We start from the raw sequence: 17071 nt of genomic DNA on the forward strand, positions 1-17071 counted from the left end.
AGAAGCAAAAACAAGTAAATGTAATTACACTCTAAAAAATAAATGGGTTCTTTACAGCGATGCCATAGAAGAAACATTTTGGTTCCACAAAGAACCATTAGTCAAAGGTTTAAAGAACCATCTCTTTCTTACCTTTTTTAAAATCTAAAGAACCTTCTTTTGCCACTAAGAACCTTTTGTGAAACAGAAAGGTTCTTCAGATGTTAAAGGTTTTAGTGTAGATAAAATAATATTATCATCAAAGATTAAAGAGCATATACTGTAAATCAGAACTGCTTAATATTACAGAATAAAATATTGATGCAGGAAGAAGTATTGGTATAGGTGTAAGCTTGGAGGTATTATGTATTGATCATCAATCTGAATCGGCCGTAATCTATGACAAAAATGTGATTTCTCCACTTTTTTTTTTTTTAATCTTGGCCACATTCAAGTGTTGATACAAAATACATGAAGCTAGAATAAAACTATTTGTTTTGTTTAAAAGCAGAAGCTCTTTTCTTTCTTTTTACATATCGCATGTTCAGATATTAATGTCAAAAAAAAAATCTGTGAGTCATGAAAATTTTGTTAAAATTATCCAAATTGGTGGCAGTATTTTTTTGCTTTTTGTTTTAGTTTAATCTTTGGTGGGAAAAGAGTTGAAAATGTGTGGCTGTACTGTTAAAACAATAGTTCTACTAACCCTAACCCTAGGGTTAGTAGCTTAGGGTTAGGGTCAGTAGAACAATTAATATATCTACTAACAATACACCAATAAAACTGTTCTAATGAGAGTTAGTTGATGTAGTTGTAAAGTACTTAGAGTACTTAGGATGTTTAAAGTGGACTATCGAAATAAATTGTAACCACTTGAAGTCTTGTTCTGAGATGTTTCTTAATGCTGAGTGGTCAGTTCAGGCCTCCACTGGGGAAGTTTTGGCCACAACATGTTACTGCCTGACAGACTTGAAAAATTGGCATAAGTGCTGTAGCTGTAATGGAAACAGTGCAGTCTCCAGAGACCGCCAGTCAAGGACAGAGGGGAAATAATATCATAATCTACTTTCAACTACTCCCCTGACCCAGAGGTAGAAACTGGCGTGCTCCCATGATCCTACTGTACACACATCTACATCTGGACTACATTGTGAGGTCCGCTGGCCTCCAGTGGTGCTGCACCAGCGGTCGAGCACGGGTGAAAACCAGGGCGGCATGCACCATAGTGGGAGCGCTCCATCACTCTGGCCCCTGGCTTTGACAGGCCTGATCCTGGAACACAGGCAGAGGCATGCTGGGAAGGTATTCTGTATCAGCTTAATGGAATACTCACCCACATCACCTGTCTGACTGCATTCTCCTGACAGACAAATACACACTCATTCACACAAACACAAATTTGCACATTTACTCACAGCCAGGTCAAGGAGCCCAACGCACAGTAGGTGTGACAAGCATCAACAGAAACCCTCTTCACACACCTCACAAAAACACACTCACTTACTTAAAAAAAGGGAGAACATTTTTTTTTATGTTAATGAAATCTTTGAATGAATTCCAGGTTCACTGTAAATTAAGCTCACTGAACAGCATTTGTACCATGATGTTGATTAGCACAAAAGTGATTTTACATTGAGGCATTTACAAAAGAAGTGAATGGAAATGATTTTCTGAGTATTTAAAAAGAAAACTGTGAAATTGTATTTAAAGAGTTAGTTCACCCAAAAATGAAAATTCTGTCTTTAATTACTCACCCTCATGCCATTCCAAACCAAACCTGTGGAACAGAACACACATTAAGACTTTTATGAGAGCTTTCTGCCCCTGTGTAAACAGCAACACAACTTCCACATTCAAGGCCCCAGAAGGTAGTAAGGACATTGGTAAAATAGTCCATGCGACATCAGTGAGTACGTTTACATGGACAACAATATTCCGATTTTAACGCGATTAAGACAATACTCTGATTAAGAAGCAACCATGTAAACTGATATTTTTGATTAATTTAATCCGACTAAGGTCATAATCGGAGTAAACACAAATCGAATTAAGACAGGTGGAGTATTCCTATTTTAGTCGCATTATGGAAGACATGTACACACCTTAATCACACTATTCCCCTTGTGTAGGACTTTTCGCCACATTTTGCGACAGGATACTGTCATGATCTGGGCTGTGGGGCTTCCCTCAGCCACCTGAGGTCGCTGTTTTCCCTTCCCTGCACTACACTTTCCTAAGTATTCACTCATGTCTTGTCATTAGCACTGATTACACTCACTCCTGCTCACAATTATCTTGTCTATAAGAACTCTCATTTCCCACTACTCTTTCTGGCTGCATTGTCTTTTGTCCTCTATGTTATTTTGTGTTCTTGATATCCCTGGACTTTGATCGTGCTCTTGATTTTGTTATTTTGTGTTTAAGTTTACGTTCAGTTTGTGCCGTGTTGGCCTTTTGGTTTATGTTTATTTATTTGTTTATTATTAAATACTACTCACCCTGCATTTGGACCCAGACCCTCTAATTTACGTGACAGAATGCAGCCAGCATCGATGGGTCCAGCGGGGAGTAATATTTTTTTTTCTCTTTCTGAGGAGGCGGCGTCTTTTGAGGCGGCGTCAGCCGCTCGGTTCGAGGAGGTCATTTACCTCCAACTGGCCGAGATGGAGGCCTGTAGGGCCGAGTCGGCGCGACGGCGTTCCCGCTTTGCAGTGGGGGTGGAGTGGCTCTTCCGTGGGAAGGCGGAAGTGTCCACGCTCGCTGTTCCGGACGCGGCGGTGACCGCTCTCGCTGTTCCGGACGCGACGGTGACGGCTCTCGCTGTTCCGGACGCGGCGGTGACCGCTCTCTCTGTTCCTGACGCGGCGGTGACCGCTCTCTCTGTTCCGGACGCGGCGGTGACCGCTCTCGCTGTTCCTGACGCGGCGGTGACCGCTCTCTCTGTTCCGGACGCGGCGGTGACCGCTCTCTCTGTTCCTGACGCGGCGGTGACCGCTCTCTCTGTTCCTGACGCGGCGGTGACCGCTCTCTCTGTTCCGGACGCGGCGGTGACCGCTCTCTCTGTTCCTGACGCGGCGGTGACCGCTCTCTCTGTTCCGGACGCGGCGGTGACCGCTCTCTCTGTTCCTGACGTGGCGGTGACCGCTCTCGCTGTTCCTGACGCGGCGGGGACCGATCTCTCTGTTCCGGACGCGGCGGTGACCGTTCTCTCTGTTCCGGACGCGGCGGTGACCGCTCTCTCTGTTCCGGACGCGGCGGTGACCGCTCTCTCTGTTCCGGACGCGACGGTGACCGCCCTCTCTGTTCCTGTTCCCCTGGCTGCAGGGCCAGCTCGCATTCCTCTGGCTGCGGGGCCCGCGGACGTTCCACTGGCGGCGAGGTCAGCTCACGTTCCACTGGCGGCGAGGTCAGCTCACGTTCCACTGGCGGCAGTGTCCACCCACGTTCCTCCGCTGCACGGGCCTGGCCCGCCATCCCTCCCCCTGATACACCTTCCACCGTTCCTCCTCCCTCCAGATTTTTTTGTTTTGTTTTGGGAACGTCTGGAAGCCGTTCCCTTGAGAGGGGGTACTGTCATGATCTGGGCTGTGGGGCTTCCCTCAGCCACCTGAGGTCGCTGTTTTCCCTTCCCTGCACTACACTTTCCTAAGTATTCACTCATGTCTTGTCATTAGCACTGATTACACTCACTCCTGCTCACAATTATCTTGTCTATAAGAACTCTCATTTCCCACTACTCTTTCTGGCTGCATTGTCTTTTGTCCTCTATGTTATTTTGTGTTCTTGATATCCCTGGACTTTGATCGTGCTCTTGATTTTGTTATTTTGTGTTTAAGTTTACGTTCAGTTTGTGCCGTGTTGGCCTTTTGGTTTATGTTTATTTATTTGTTTATTATTAAATACTACTCACCCTGCATTTGGACCCAGACCCTCTAATTTACGTGACAGATACACACTAATGCTGCGTTCCAGGCAGGTTTTTGAGCTCGTAAATCACGTCTTCAAACCACGACTCAGGACTTCGTAGCGCTCCAGGCAAGTCACGCCAAGCATTTATTATTTTTATATTAATTTTATTGCAACGTTATATTGTCCTAAACTCTATTTTTCCACCGTGTACCACTTGCATAAACACCGCACCCCTAGAGGCTTTATTGTTGTTTCGCAGGCTATGTCACGTCAGAACTTGGAACTGGGAGTAATGCCGCGTTCCAGACAACCCGTAACCCGTGTTTTTCCGACCTTCTACCAGTGAAAGTGCACTGGAACGGCAGTCAAACCCGTGACTTCCCACTGGTGAACTCGTACTAGATCGATGTACTCCCAGTTACGAGTTCTGACGTAACTTGTGCCGCGTTCCAGACAACCCGTAACTCGTGTTTTTCCGACCTTCTACCCGTGAAAGTGCACTGGAACGGCAGTCAAACCCGTGACTTCCCACTCGTGAACTCGTACTAGATCGATGTACTCCCAGTTACGAGTTCTGACGTAACATAGCCCGCGAAACAACAAAGTCAGCCCTAATGCGTGCGGTGTTTATGCAAGTGGCACACGGTGGAAAAACAGAGCTTAGGACAATATAACGTTGCAAGCAAATTAATGATAATATAAAAATAATAGTAATTCATAAATGTGCCCAGGCAATTGTCACAGTCCTGTCTGTTCATCTGGTCTCCCCCTGTCATTTTGTCACTATTTGGTTGTGCCCTCGTCAGCCCTCATCCCTGTGTGTAATTATTAGTCATCTGTGTCACCTGTGTTTATTCATCTAGTCTCCCATTATAAGTCTGTCTGTTTCTTGCGTTCCCTGTCGGTCTTTACATTGTTTAGATGTTTTACGTGTGTGGATGTTCCTGCCTGTTCTGCTTGTTACACTTGAAGATTTACATTAAATATCACTTTTGTTTGTTATCTCGTGTCCCGTCTCGTCAGTCCAGCACGCAAACCCTGACAGAAAGACCGACCCAAAACAGTTTCACGGCGTGTTTCCCTGCTTTATTTTCCGGTTTGTTCTGAGTTTAGTTTTTCTTTTCCCTTCATGGATATCCCTGCCGTCCTCATCATCCTCCTGGAGCAGGGGAACCGCTCTCTCGAGGACCACACAAGGGACTTTGTGTACCTCGCGCCACAGACGCATTACCCGGACAGCTGCCTGTGCACGTTCTACCGTGCAGGACTCAACATCGCCATGCAAGCGCAGCTGTCCGGGGAAGGTCCTCGAGAGAGCTTCGCCGATTACGTTGAGTGGGAGCTGACGTCCTGTGGATCGTCATGGACTGTGGACATCGTCGAAGAGGACATCAGCCCCACTCCAGACCCAGAGCCCAGCCAAACATCACCCCGACACGCAGAGTATGAACCCGCATTCACCGCGGACGGAGAGCCTGAGCCCGGAGCGACCACAATATGGAGTGCCAATGGGATCAAAACCTCCGACCAAGAGCGTGAGCCGACCTCTACATCTGCGACGGTGGAGTGCTGCGTGGAGCAAGAGAGGGCGGTAGAGAGCCCTGCCCACTGCACCACTACTGGGGGTGAGCATGAGCTACACGCTGGGGACTTAATAGACTTTTTCTCAGAAACACTGGCCTGCCCGAACTTCCCACCCACCCGCCCTCTTCTGCCTATGCCTGGATCTCCGCTGGTTCCGTCCAGCCGTCCTGAATCTCCGCTGGTTCCGTCCAGCCATCCTGAGTCTCCGCTGGTTCCGTCCAGCCGTCCTGAATCTCCGCTGGTTCCGTCTAGCCATGCTGAATCTCCGCTGGTTCCGTCCAGCCATCCTGAATCTCCGCTGGTTCCGTCCAGCCGTCCTGAATCCCTGCTGGTTCCGTCCAGCCATCCTGAGTCTCCGCTGGTTCCGTCCAGCCGTCCTGAATCTCCGCTGGTTCCGTCCAGCCGTCCTGAATCTCCGCTGGTTCCGTCCAGCCGTCCTGAATCTCCGCTGGTTTTGTCCAGCCATCCTGAATCACCGCTGGTTCCGTCCAGCCATCCTGAGTCTCCGGTGGTTCCGTCCAGCCATCCATTGGAATGTCTTAGGATGCTTTTCACTTTTACTTTCGAATTCATGATCTTGGTTTTGCTTACATATCAATTTTAAGATTAAAACAAATTCTTAAAAGATGGATTTGTTATTTTTAATCAAACAGCATAACAACAATAAAATAAAATAGCTTATATAGCATTTATTAACAAAAACTAATAAGACGAGGCATGGACTCCATCACATGCTGTGTTATATGCTGACTTATTACAGGGCGCGCAAATACTGAGCAATCAAATTAATTAATAAAAAAAATAAATAAAAGAAAGCCTCCAAAGCGTAATGAGAGGTAAACGGCAAAGATAACAGGGTTTTCAAAATGAAAACAAACAAAAAAGTCAAACTAAACTGGCTTTCGGTGACTGTGCTTGCGTGTGTTTTTTTTTTTTCCTTAAAATCTGACTGGCTCTGAAACGCTCGCTGTATGGAGCAGACGCGTTAGGGCAGCACAGCATGCACTCGCACAAATGCGACCACGGCAAATTTTAACTCACACATTCTAAACAATTTGTTGCATATGTCCAGAGCCACTTAAAGCTTTTGTAAAATTAAAAACGAAACATTCAAAAGTCAACGAAGATGAACTGATAACGTCACGTGTGGACGTAATGATGTGTGTCATTAATCGATCTATGTACTATAACATGTAAAACGGGAACATGAAAGGACTATTCTAAAAGCAACTCATGTAAACAGCTTAATCATATTATTGTCTTATTCAGAATAAGGTCATTAATTAGATTACTGGTGTCCATGTAAACGTAGTCAGTGTTTCAACTGTAGTTTTTTAAATGCTATGGCACCATCTGAGCATTACTTTGTTTGAGGGACCAAACCAGCAACACTGACTCAACAAATGGCGTGAGTTTGACCAACTAATGACAAATGGGGGGAAACCTGATTAAAAACAGTCATTGGCTGGCTGCATCCAAATTGCATATTTCCTTATTGTATAGTAGGTGAAAAACAGCATATAAAAATAGTAGTATGTCCGATCTCACAGTATTCATAAAACAGTAGGCGAAACCTACCCATATGACCTTTTACAGTTAAGGTCAAAAGTTTACATACACCTTGGAGAATCTGCAAAATGTTGATTATTTTACCAAAATAAGAGGGATCATACAAAATTAATGTTACTTTTTTTTATTTAGTACTGACCTTAATAAGATATTTCACATAAAAGACGTTTACATATAGTCCACAAGAGAAAGTAATAGTTGAATTTATAAAAATGACCCTGTTCAAAAGTTTACATACACTTGATTCTTAATACTGTGTTGTTATCTGAATGATCCACAGCTGTGTTTTGTTGTTGTTGTTTAGTAACAGTTGTTCATGAGTCCCTTGTTTGTCCTGAGCATTTAAATGGCCTGGTGTTCTTCAGAAAAATCCTTCAGGTCCCAAAAATTATTTAGTTTTTCAGCATTTTTGTATATTTGAACCCTTTCCAAAAATGACTGTATGATTTTGAGATCCATTTTTTCACGCTGAGGACAACCAAGGGGCTCATATGCAACTATTACAGAAGGTTCAAATGCTCACTGATGCTCCAGAAGGAAAACATATGCATTAAGAGCCAGGGCTCTTACATGTTTACATGTTTCCCATAAGTTAAATTTACCCTGTTATTCAACTTCAAAACTGACTTTTAGTGCATCGTGCTTCCTTCTGGAACACCAGTGAGCGTTTGAACCTCCTGTAATAGTTGCATATGAGTCCCTCAGTTGTCCTCATACAGTTATATTCATACAGTCATTGTTGGTAAGGCTTCAGATACACAAAACCAAAGAATTTGTGGGACCTGAAGGAATTTTCTGAAGAACAGCTGACAGTTTAACTGTTCAGGACAAACAAAGGACTCATGAACAACTATCACTAAAGAGACACACACACACACACACACAACACACACACACACAGCTGTGGATCATTCAGATAACAACACAGTATTAAGAATCAAGTGTACTGTTGTCACAAGGAGAGTCAGAGACGTGCGGATCCATTTTCAGCGTTTATTTAGAATCGTCAACAGGTCAGAATAATCACCAGAAAACAGGAACAACGTAGGTAATCCGGGAAACAGTTCAATAGACAGGTAATGGTCGCAATGGCAGGAAGCAGGGATCGTCAACGGGGTACACAGTCCAGAGTCATACACAGATAATCCAACACAGAGAGAAACGCTTAGAATTACGACCATATGGAACGATAAGACTTCGCAAGGTGGCTGTGTGTGTGAGTGGCTTAAATGCATGTGGGTAAATGATAAACAGGTGTATGCAGCAATCAGTTCAGTGGGAAACGAGGAGCAGCTGTGTGCAGTGATTGGTGCAGTGGCTTATGGGGATTGCAGTCCAGAATGTGTGTGCAAGAGTGCATGATGAGAAGACAGACCAGATACATGACAGAGCCCCTCCCCAAGGAGCGGCTTCCAGACGCTCTAACCACCTAATACAACCTGGAGGGTGGTGGAGCGGAGGCGTAACAGGGGGAGGGATGGAGGGCCAGGTCCATGTAGGGGTACTGGAACCCCGAACTGAGGCGGAGCCGACGGAGGGAGAAGCCATGATGGAGGAAGGGTTGGCTCCTGCATGGGGCCGACCGACGGAGGTGGAGCCGGTGGAGCCCGAGGCGGAACCGGAGAGTCGATGGTCCTGGGCGACACAGAGGATCCGGAGGGCCAAGGCGGAACCCAAGGCTCTGGCGACCCCGGCGGAGATGGAGGTCCGGAGGTACGCAGCGGAGCCGGAGTGACAGAGGATCGAGGCTGTGCCCACGGGAGGGAGGAGGTCCACAGAGCCGGCAGGACGGAGTGACGAGGCGCAGCCGGAGGAGTAGAGTCCAGAGGCGAAGGTGGGGCGACGACTGACCGAGGCGGAGCCGGAGAGACGATGGAGCCCGGACGAGCTGGTGGGCCGACGGCCGACAACGGAGACGAGGGAGCACAGAGCCGGGGTGGAGCCGCAGGGTCGGAGGGCCGAGGTGGAGTCCAGGACTCTGAGACTGGAGGTGATGGTGAGGGGTCCTTCAGTCTGGACACCGATGAAGACTGGCAGTCCCACGGCAAGTCCTCTGCACCGAAGGTGGGATGTGGGTGAGCAGAGGGACTGTCAGGAGACAGAGGTGGCGGAACTGGAGCAGCAGGGAGGGTGGGTGGGAACAGTCCATGCATGAGCTCCGTGACCAGAACCGGGCAGACAGGAATCTCAGGACGACTGGATGGAACCAGCGGAGTCTCTGGAAGGCTGGGCGGAACCAGCGGAGTCTCTGGAAGGCTGGGCGGAACCAGCGGAGTCTCTGGAAGGCTGGGCGGAACCAGCGGAGGATCAGGAAGGCTGGACGGAACCAGCGGAGGTTCAGGAAGGCTGGACAGGACCAGCGGAGGATCAGGAAGGCTGGGCGGAACCAGCGGAGGCTCAGGAAGGCTGGACAAGACCAGCGGAGGATCAGGAAGGCTGGGCGGAACCAGCGGAGGTTCGGGAAGGCTGGACAGGACCAGCGGAGTCTCTAGAAGGCTGTCTTGAGGAGCGGGCTCTGGACAACGCTCTTGTGAAGCGGGCTCTGGACGACGCTCTTGTGAAGCGGGCTCTGGACAACGCTCTTGAGGAGCGGGCTCTGGAGAACTGGATGACCCCAGCGGAGATTCAGGAGGGCTGGGCGTCTCCAGCGGAGACTCTGGAAGAGCAGGCTCTGAGCGAGCGGTCACTGGAGGGCGCTCTGGCGGCGCAGTCACTGGAGGGCACTCTGGCGGCGCAGTCACTGGAGGGCGCTCTGGGGGCGCAGTCACTGGAGGGCGCTGTGGCGGCGCAGTCACTGGAGGCGGCGCAGTCACTGGAGGGCGCTCAGACTGTGCGGTCGTGTTTTGGCTTGACTCAGGATATGAGGTCGCTGCTTTGGCAGGTGCTGACCGTAAGAGACCGACTGTTCGTGCTGACAGTAGTGGTGGGTCCTCTAGGCTGGACATGAATCTTTGCCAAGCCGTGGTGAAATGTGGGTGTTGTGATTCTGGGCTAGTGGCCATCTTGTGAACAGGCTCGGGAGGAGCGGCCATCTTATGCTGTGGCTCTGAGCTGGAACTTTCTGTGGGAAGATGGTTCTCTTCCACAATTCCCACAGTAAAAGGAGAGCCACACAACAAAAGAGCAAGATCTATATAATATTGCAGAGTCCAGCCAGGTTCACACATTGGCATGAGGGAAGCCAATGGCTCTAAGAGTCCTCCCCGAAAGAAAATCATCAGGCACTGTTCCTCCATAGTCGACTGATTAGCCAATTCGATGAAGTCTATCGCATACTCCTCAATAGTCCGCTCATCCTGCTTGAGACGCATGATCTGTACAGTGGTGTTCGTGCTGGAACCGGATGACACCATACTCGCTGCTGGATCCTTGTAGTGGCGAAGTCTTCTGTCACAAGGAGAGTCAGAGACGTGCGGATCCATTTGCAGCATTTATTTAGAATCGTCAACAGGTCAGAATAATCACCAGAAAACAGGAACAACGTAGGTAATCCGGGAAACAGTTCAATAGACAGGTAATGGTCGCAATGGCAGGAAGCAGGGATCGTCAACGGGGTACACAGTCCAGAGTCATACACAGATAATCCAACACAGAGAGAAACGCTTAGAATTACGACCATATGGAACGATAAGACTTCGCAAGGTGGCTGTGTGTGTGAGTGGCTTAAATGCATGTGGGTAAATGATAAACAGGTGTATGCAGCAATCAGTTCAGTGGGAAACGAGGAGCAGCTGTGTGCAGTGATTGGTGCAGTGGCTTATGGGGATTGCAGTCCAGAATGTGTGTGCAAGAGTGCATGATGAGAAGACAGACCAGATACATGACAACTGTATGTAGACAGGGTAATTTTTATAAATGTAACTATTATTTAATATTTTATGTGAAATATCTTATTCAGGTCAGTACTAAATAAAAAAAATAACATGCATTTTGTATGATCCCTCTTACTTTGGTAAAATAACATTTTGCTGATTCTTCAAAGTGTATGTAAACTTTTGTCCTCAACTGTACTTTTGGCGAACTTGTGCATCTGAAGGATTCTTTACTATCCCATGAAGCCACGGGAGAGGCTATAGGTCACACAACAAAGCCAACATGGCAGATGTAGTATGTCCAGATTCATAAAATGTATATAGAAGATACTTTTTTTTAATGGTTGCAAAGTAGTACTCATTGAAAAGAAGCAACTACTCAGATACTGTGCGATTTCATTATTTTTGTAATTCTGCTCAATAATTCCAATGGTGCATTGTTAATTGACTTTCGTATAGCAGTGGTTGCCCACTTTACATTGAGCCCTGCTCTACATTTGAACTATAGTCACATTACAGAAGTAACAGAGTTTGCAAGTTTATGCTATAACATAAGCCAATATCATTATTCCACTGCAAAAATATCCTGTGAAGCTGCAAATCAAGACAAACTCTCAGAACAAGTCATTCATCGTGCAGCAGGGCGAACGCACTCACAACGTCGTCAGTCTCTGCCGCACACCGAAAGGTCACGTCTTTTTCCTCATCATTTACCCCTAATGCAGCCGGAGTGGTGGCGGGGTCAGGTGTCGTGTGGTCAGGATCGGTGGGCAGAGAAGCGTGTGGCCGGTAATCAGCATCATGCATTAGTGTCATCTCTAATGACCCATTTACTCGATGCGGCAGAAAGACCTGCCCGGGAGATTTTACTACGTCCCCAAAGGTCTCCGCTAATGGGCACCTGGGAGCCGGAGTCCAGGGAAAGGTATTGTTTTTGTTCGCTAGCAATTCAACCTGAAAAAAAAAAAAAAAAAAAATGTCAGTTCTCAGGACACGCACACAGCAGTCTTCTGAGCGTGGGTTTCTCTGGTGAGATCGGTCACAGTGAATAATAGTCATAGGGTCAAGTATTGATTTAATTTGGAGCGCTTCCCTGAGGGAACGGCTTGCTTTATTATTGCTATGTAATAAAGTCATTATGTACATGGGTTTGACAGGCGTACTGCAACACTGATGGGTATCATGCTAAGTCGATGAAGGCTTAATAATGGATTATCAATGATTTTTATGACATGTCATAGATCAGATGTGAAAACAGTCACCCTGCTCTAACTAGAAGCGCAAGTGTACACATGAAATCCACGTGTAGTATCTTCAACACTCGCTCACATAGACAAAGCTGCATTAGTGGAAAGTTATATTGAAGTAACCTTTACATGAGCACTGATATTTCATGTGCACTGCATTACCTCCACATGTAACCCGCTTGTTAACGCAGTCGCACCAAAACCTCTTCCATCAGGCGACGTCTATTAGCCCGAGCGCAGTATCAGTCAAACACACTCTAAAAAGGACAAAAAGAAGTATCCATCTAAACATAACCTTTCCAGCTTTGATATTTATGATAAAAGCCATTAGGCCTGAGCAGAGGATTTCTTGGGCAAGGGCTGTAAGTTCAATGCTGAAGATGAGGTGTTTCTCAGAGCTTTTGCCCTTCTGCTACAGGATGTGAGGAACATGAGCAGATCGCATAAGCAGTGGCACGTCTTTGTGAGGTTCTATTCGGAATTGTGGGATATTCATGAAGGATTTTAAATGTTAAAGACAATAAAAGCAACAAATGCATGCTTCTTATTAAGTTACAGGGCATTGTTAAAAAAAAAATATATATATATATATATATATATATCAAGTATGTTTTGTTTCTTTCACTAACTTTAATGACAGTAGTCAGTGCAAATGGATCGTCACATAAAAAGTGGATGTATTTGTGACCTTGGACCACAAAACCAGTCTTAAGTAGCACGGGTATGTTTGTAGCAATAGCCAAAAATACACAGTATGGATCAAAATTATCGATTTTTCTTTTATGCCAAAAATCATTAGGGTTTTAAATAAAGACCATGTTCCATGAAGATATTTTGTAAATTTCCGTAAATATATCAAAACTTAATTTTTGATTAGTAATATGCATTGCTAAGAACTTAATTTGGACAACTTTATAACAGATTTTCTCAGTATTTTTTTTTTTCTTTTCAAGTAGTTGCATCTTTTATTAGGATAGTTTTTTTTTTTTTTTTTTTTTTACTATTAATTTATGTAGTACACATTTAATGAAGAAACCAAATACTAAGTGCACTTACTAATAATAATAATAAAAAAAATAATAATGTTGGTAATACTTATAAAAACTGCACATTATAAACCATTAGTTAAGCATTAGTAAATGGTCAATTCGTCATTTATAAACCATTATCTCTACATTAATAGACAGTAGTAAGCAGTTTATAAATGCAGCTATAAATGTTTTGTTCTTAATGTTGTTAATAATCAATTCATAATTTCTAAATTAAGTATTACATTACTCACAAACCAGTTATTTAGTTTGTCAGTGGTTCATAGGATCATCTAGAAAGTGTAAGTAAATGATCTAAATGTACATTTATACATATTATTTATAAATATAGTAATAGCATGTTAATAAATGCTTTATTAACATGCATTCCTACTGTAATTCATGATTAATTCAGGTAGTTAACTTTTTTTGATCATCTAAAGTGAAGACTATTTATACCTTTTATACCTCTATTTATGCCTCTATTTATGCCTCTATTTATGCCTCTTTAAAGATACAAACACAACACAGATCAATACAGAACGTGTGTGTTCATATATATATAAAGATGCTAAATGAAACCTCTGCAATATCATTAAAAATTATAATAATAAAAAAGGAACTAAATAAGCAACAAAAGGAAAAAAAAAAAAAAAACAACCCCCCCAAAAAAAAAAATTAGAAAATACATATAAATACAAAATAAGCAACAAAATGAATTTGTTTCAGTTTCATGGCTGAGTAAAAATTTAGTGCAAACAGTGAGTCACAAAGAAGTGCCAAGTGTGGCAAATTTCAAATAAATTCTACATTTTAAACTGAAGACTCACAATTAGCTAAAATAGAAATTCACATATATTCAACAAATGATCAAAAATGTATTTTTTAATCAAATTTCAGAGGCTTAGATTCATGTCACTGCTAAGTTATGCTTTCTGCAGGTGTACAAGCATTTTTATTTTTGACATTGCAGAAGTTTTTTTTTTCATTTTGTAACAAATGTACATTTGCACAGTTTGCATTTTGAAATAAATATTTCTATGTTCTGTATCACTCTATTTCCTTTTTTTGTTTAGATGGTAGCTGAGCCTTTAAAACTCATTTGTAAAAGTTTTACGAGACATAAATAGTCTTCACTTTAGATGAGCTCACAAAAATAGATAACTGACAACTACTAAATGTCTTACAACTACCTGAATTAATAATGAATTACAGTAAGAATACGTGTTAATAAAGCATTTATTAACAAACTAATGAACTATTACTGTACGGTATGTCTAAATAATATGTATAAATGTGCACTGAAAGTTTATTAATCACACTCTAAATGATCTTATGAACCACTGACAACTCCTAAATAACTGGTCTGTTAATAATAAAATACTTAATTTAGAAATTATTAATTGGTGGTTAATAAATTATGAAAATACAATTGACATTATAGATTTGATTATAAATCAGGAACAAAACATTTATAGCTGCATTTATAAACTGCTTAATACTGTCTATTAATGTGGGGATAATGCTTTATAAATGATGAATTGACCATTTACTAATGCTTAACTAATCTAGTCATAGTCATGGTATATTATTATATGTTGCTTTTTTGGTTCTTTTAGAGCTTGATAGACCCAGTCCCCAGTCCTGTGTTCTACTGTTAAATGATTATACAGTTTTCATTGTGTTAAATAATGAATCATAGTATTGACTATGCATGTGTACAATATAAAAGCACCTTCTCTTCCTCTGTATTTTCCCCTCTGTCTGTCTAGAGGTCCAGAGGTCTTCCAGAGGTCTTGCTCCTGTCAGTGGTAGGTGTGGAGTGCAGAGATTACATGAGTACAGTCGACTGTAGTGCTCGTCTGCACTGCTGTGCTCCTACCTTCAGGACATTCCATAAGTAACTTCACATAAGCGGAGGTTAAAAGGGCTCTCAGAGTATGTGTCACCCCCCCATCCCATTTACAACAAGCCATTTGAAGCGCATTTGAACAATGTTTATAGCACAGAGGACATCAGACATTTTATGGTTCTGGTTCTGAGATCAGAGGAGGTTAAAAAACAACATTTCGAAAGGCCACTTTAGACATTCTATATCTCCATAACTATAAGTAACTTTGCAAGTACATGTCAACTTATTCTGTTAACCCCAACCTAACAGTCTACTAAAACTCTAATGAGAGTTAGTTGACATGCAGTTGCAAATTATTGAGAGTTACTTGACATGTAGTTGCAAAGTGACTTATAATAGATCAAAAAGTGCAGATTAGTGTCTTGTATTGTATTATTAGATGAGTGTTTAAATAAAGTAAGCTACACAGTAATAAACAATATACCGTTAGCACAAACAGTGCAGGACAAGTTGAATAGTTCAATTTAGAGTTTTTTTTTTTTTTTTTTTAATAGAATATTAAATGAAGGGTAATGACTTGCATTGCTATTTACACATGCCTACATGTAAATTCTGTTTTTGAAGCCGTTTCGTTTGGGGAAATGAGATGAGGTAAATAAACATTGCTAAATATAGAGGTACGCTTTGCATTTTATGAGCCATTTATATAGTTATGACAGCATTTCAGAAAGGGAGAAATCTGGTAATTTAGATTTAAATACATTAAAGTGGCATCATTTGAATAATGTCGCATTTTCATTTACGTTTCATGCAGCAGCACAAAATTTGACACAATATTCATGATTTAGTTTCATCATCAGGCTGATGTGATCAAAATGAATGCAGCAAATGCATATTGAGTATGATTGCATTTTCAATAGTGGAACAGTAGCATAACACATTATAGGCTTTGAATTGTTTACGGCATGAGAACGTGTTTCTTTAAAAAAGTTATTTTCTCCAGAATTAGCTCACAGAGTGAAATAAAGCTATATATTACGTTGGCAATGCAGACATGATGAACCATATCAATGGCTTGCAGTTTTGCCTATGAATATATGATTCCGGAGCGTGACACTTTCTTTGTCCCTTCATTTTTTGGTAAATGAATCCGAGCCGTCCGTCTTTATGGCATCTCGGAGAATCTCGTCATAGAGAGCTGAGCGCCGACTGATTTTGGGGAAATGTATGTACCTCTAATTTATCATCCTCTGCCACAGGCGTTCCATTCCCAGACCGGGAGAATTTCAAAAGCCGCCGAACAAAAAGAGGACTACGAGAACTTTGTCCACTCAGTCAATCAGACGGAAACCCCGCTGTGTCCAAATGCAGGGATGTTGTTTTCTCTGAAGCCTTCAAACAAGTGTCTTTCCCTTTACCCATGTAAATAAACTCTCTCACTGTTTGCTTGTGTCATTACTGGAGTTGATATTTTGCCTGTGGCCCTGATCAGTGTGGGACACAAAGTGAACTTCAAAGTGAGGGGCAAAACTGAGATAGTGTGTGCAGCTGCTCAGTGTGTGTGTGTGTGTGTGGGTTGGGGGTGTGGAGGTCTGTTTGAGGAACAGACAGCGCTCAGCTGCCCAGCTTAATAAAGCTACAGGGGAACGGGGGGTTTAAACCGAGACACAACAACAGACACACTATATCAAAGCCGTAGACACTCGCTAATAAAACGCAATGTTGCCCATCCTGCTCGTATTTATCTCATTCTCTGCAGCCTCCATGTAATTCTAACACTCATCATGTATCACATCACTTTCACCTTACTTTAGCGCCCCGAGCGCACCACAAACTCATAAACACAAGTATCTCCGGGGTATCGTTGGCCAACCCCTTTGTGGGGTTATGGGATAGCATTTCAAGGAAAAAAAATACTTTTTTTGTAATACCACTTCTTACCTCTAGAGTGCATGTGAGAGCAATGTACTGATCAGAGTGTCTAAAGGTCCTTCACACATATTCCCATGTGGGGGAAAAAATGATTCTTGGTTTTTGAAGAATTAATAAAGAATTAAAAATGTATATAAATATTTTTATTTTTATTTTATT

This window comes from Garra rufa, chromosome 24 (assembly GCF_049309525.1).
Source record: "Garra rufa chromosome 24, GarRuf1.0, whole genome shotgun sequence".
NCBI lineage: Eukaryota > Metazoa > Chordata > Actinopteri > Cypriniformes > Cyprinidae > Garra > Garra rufa.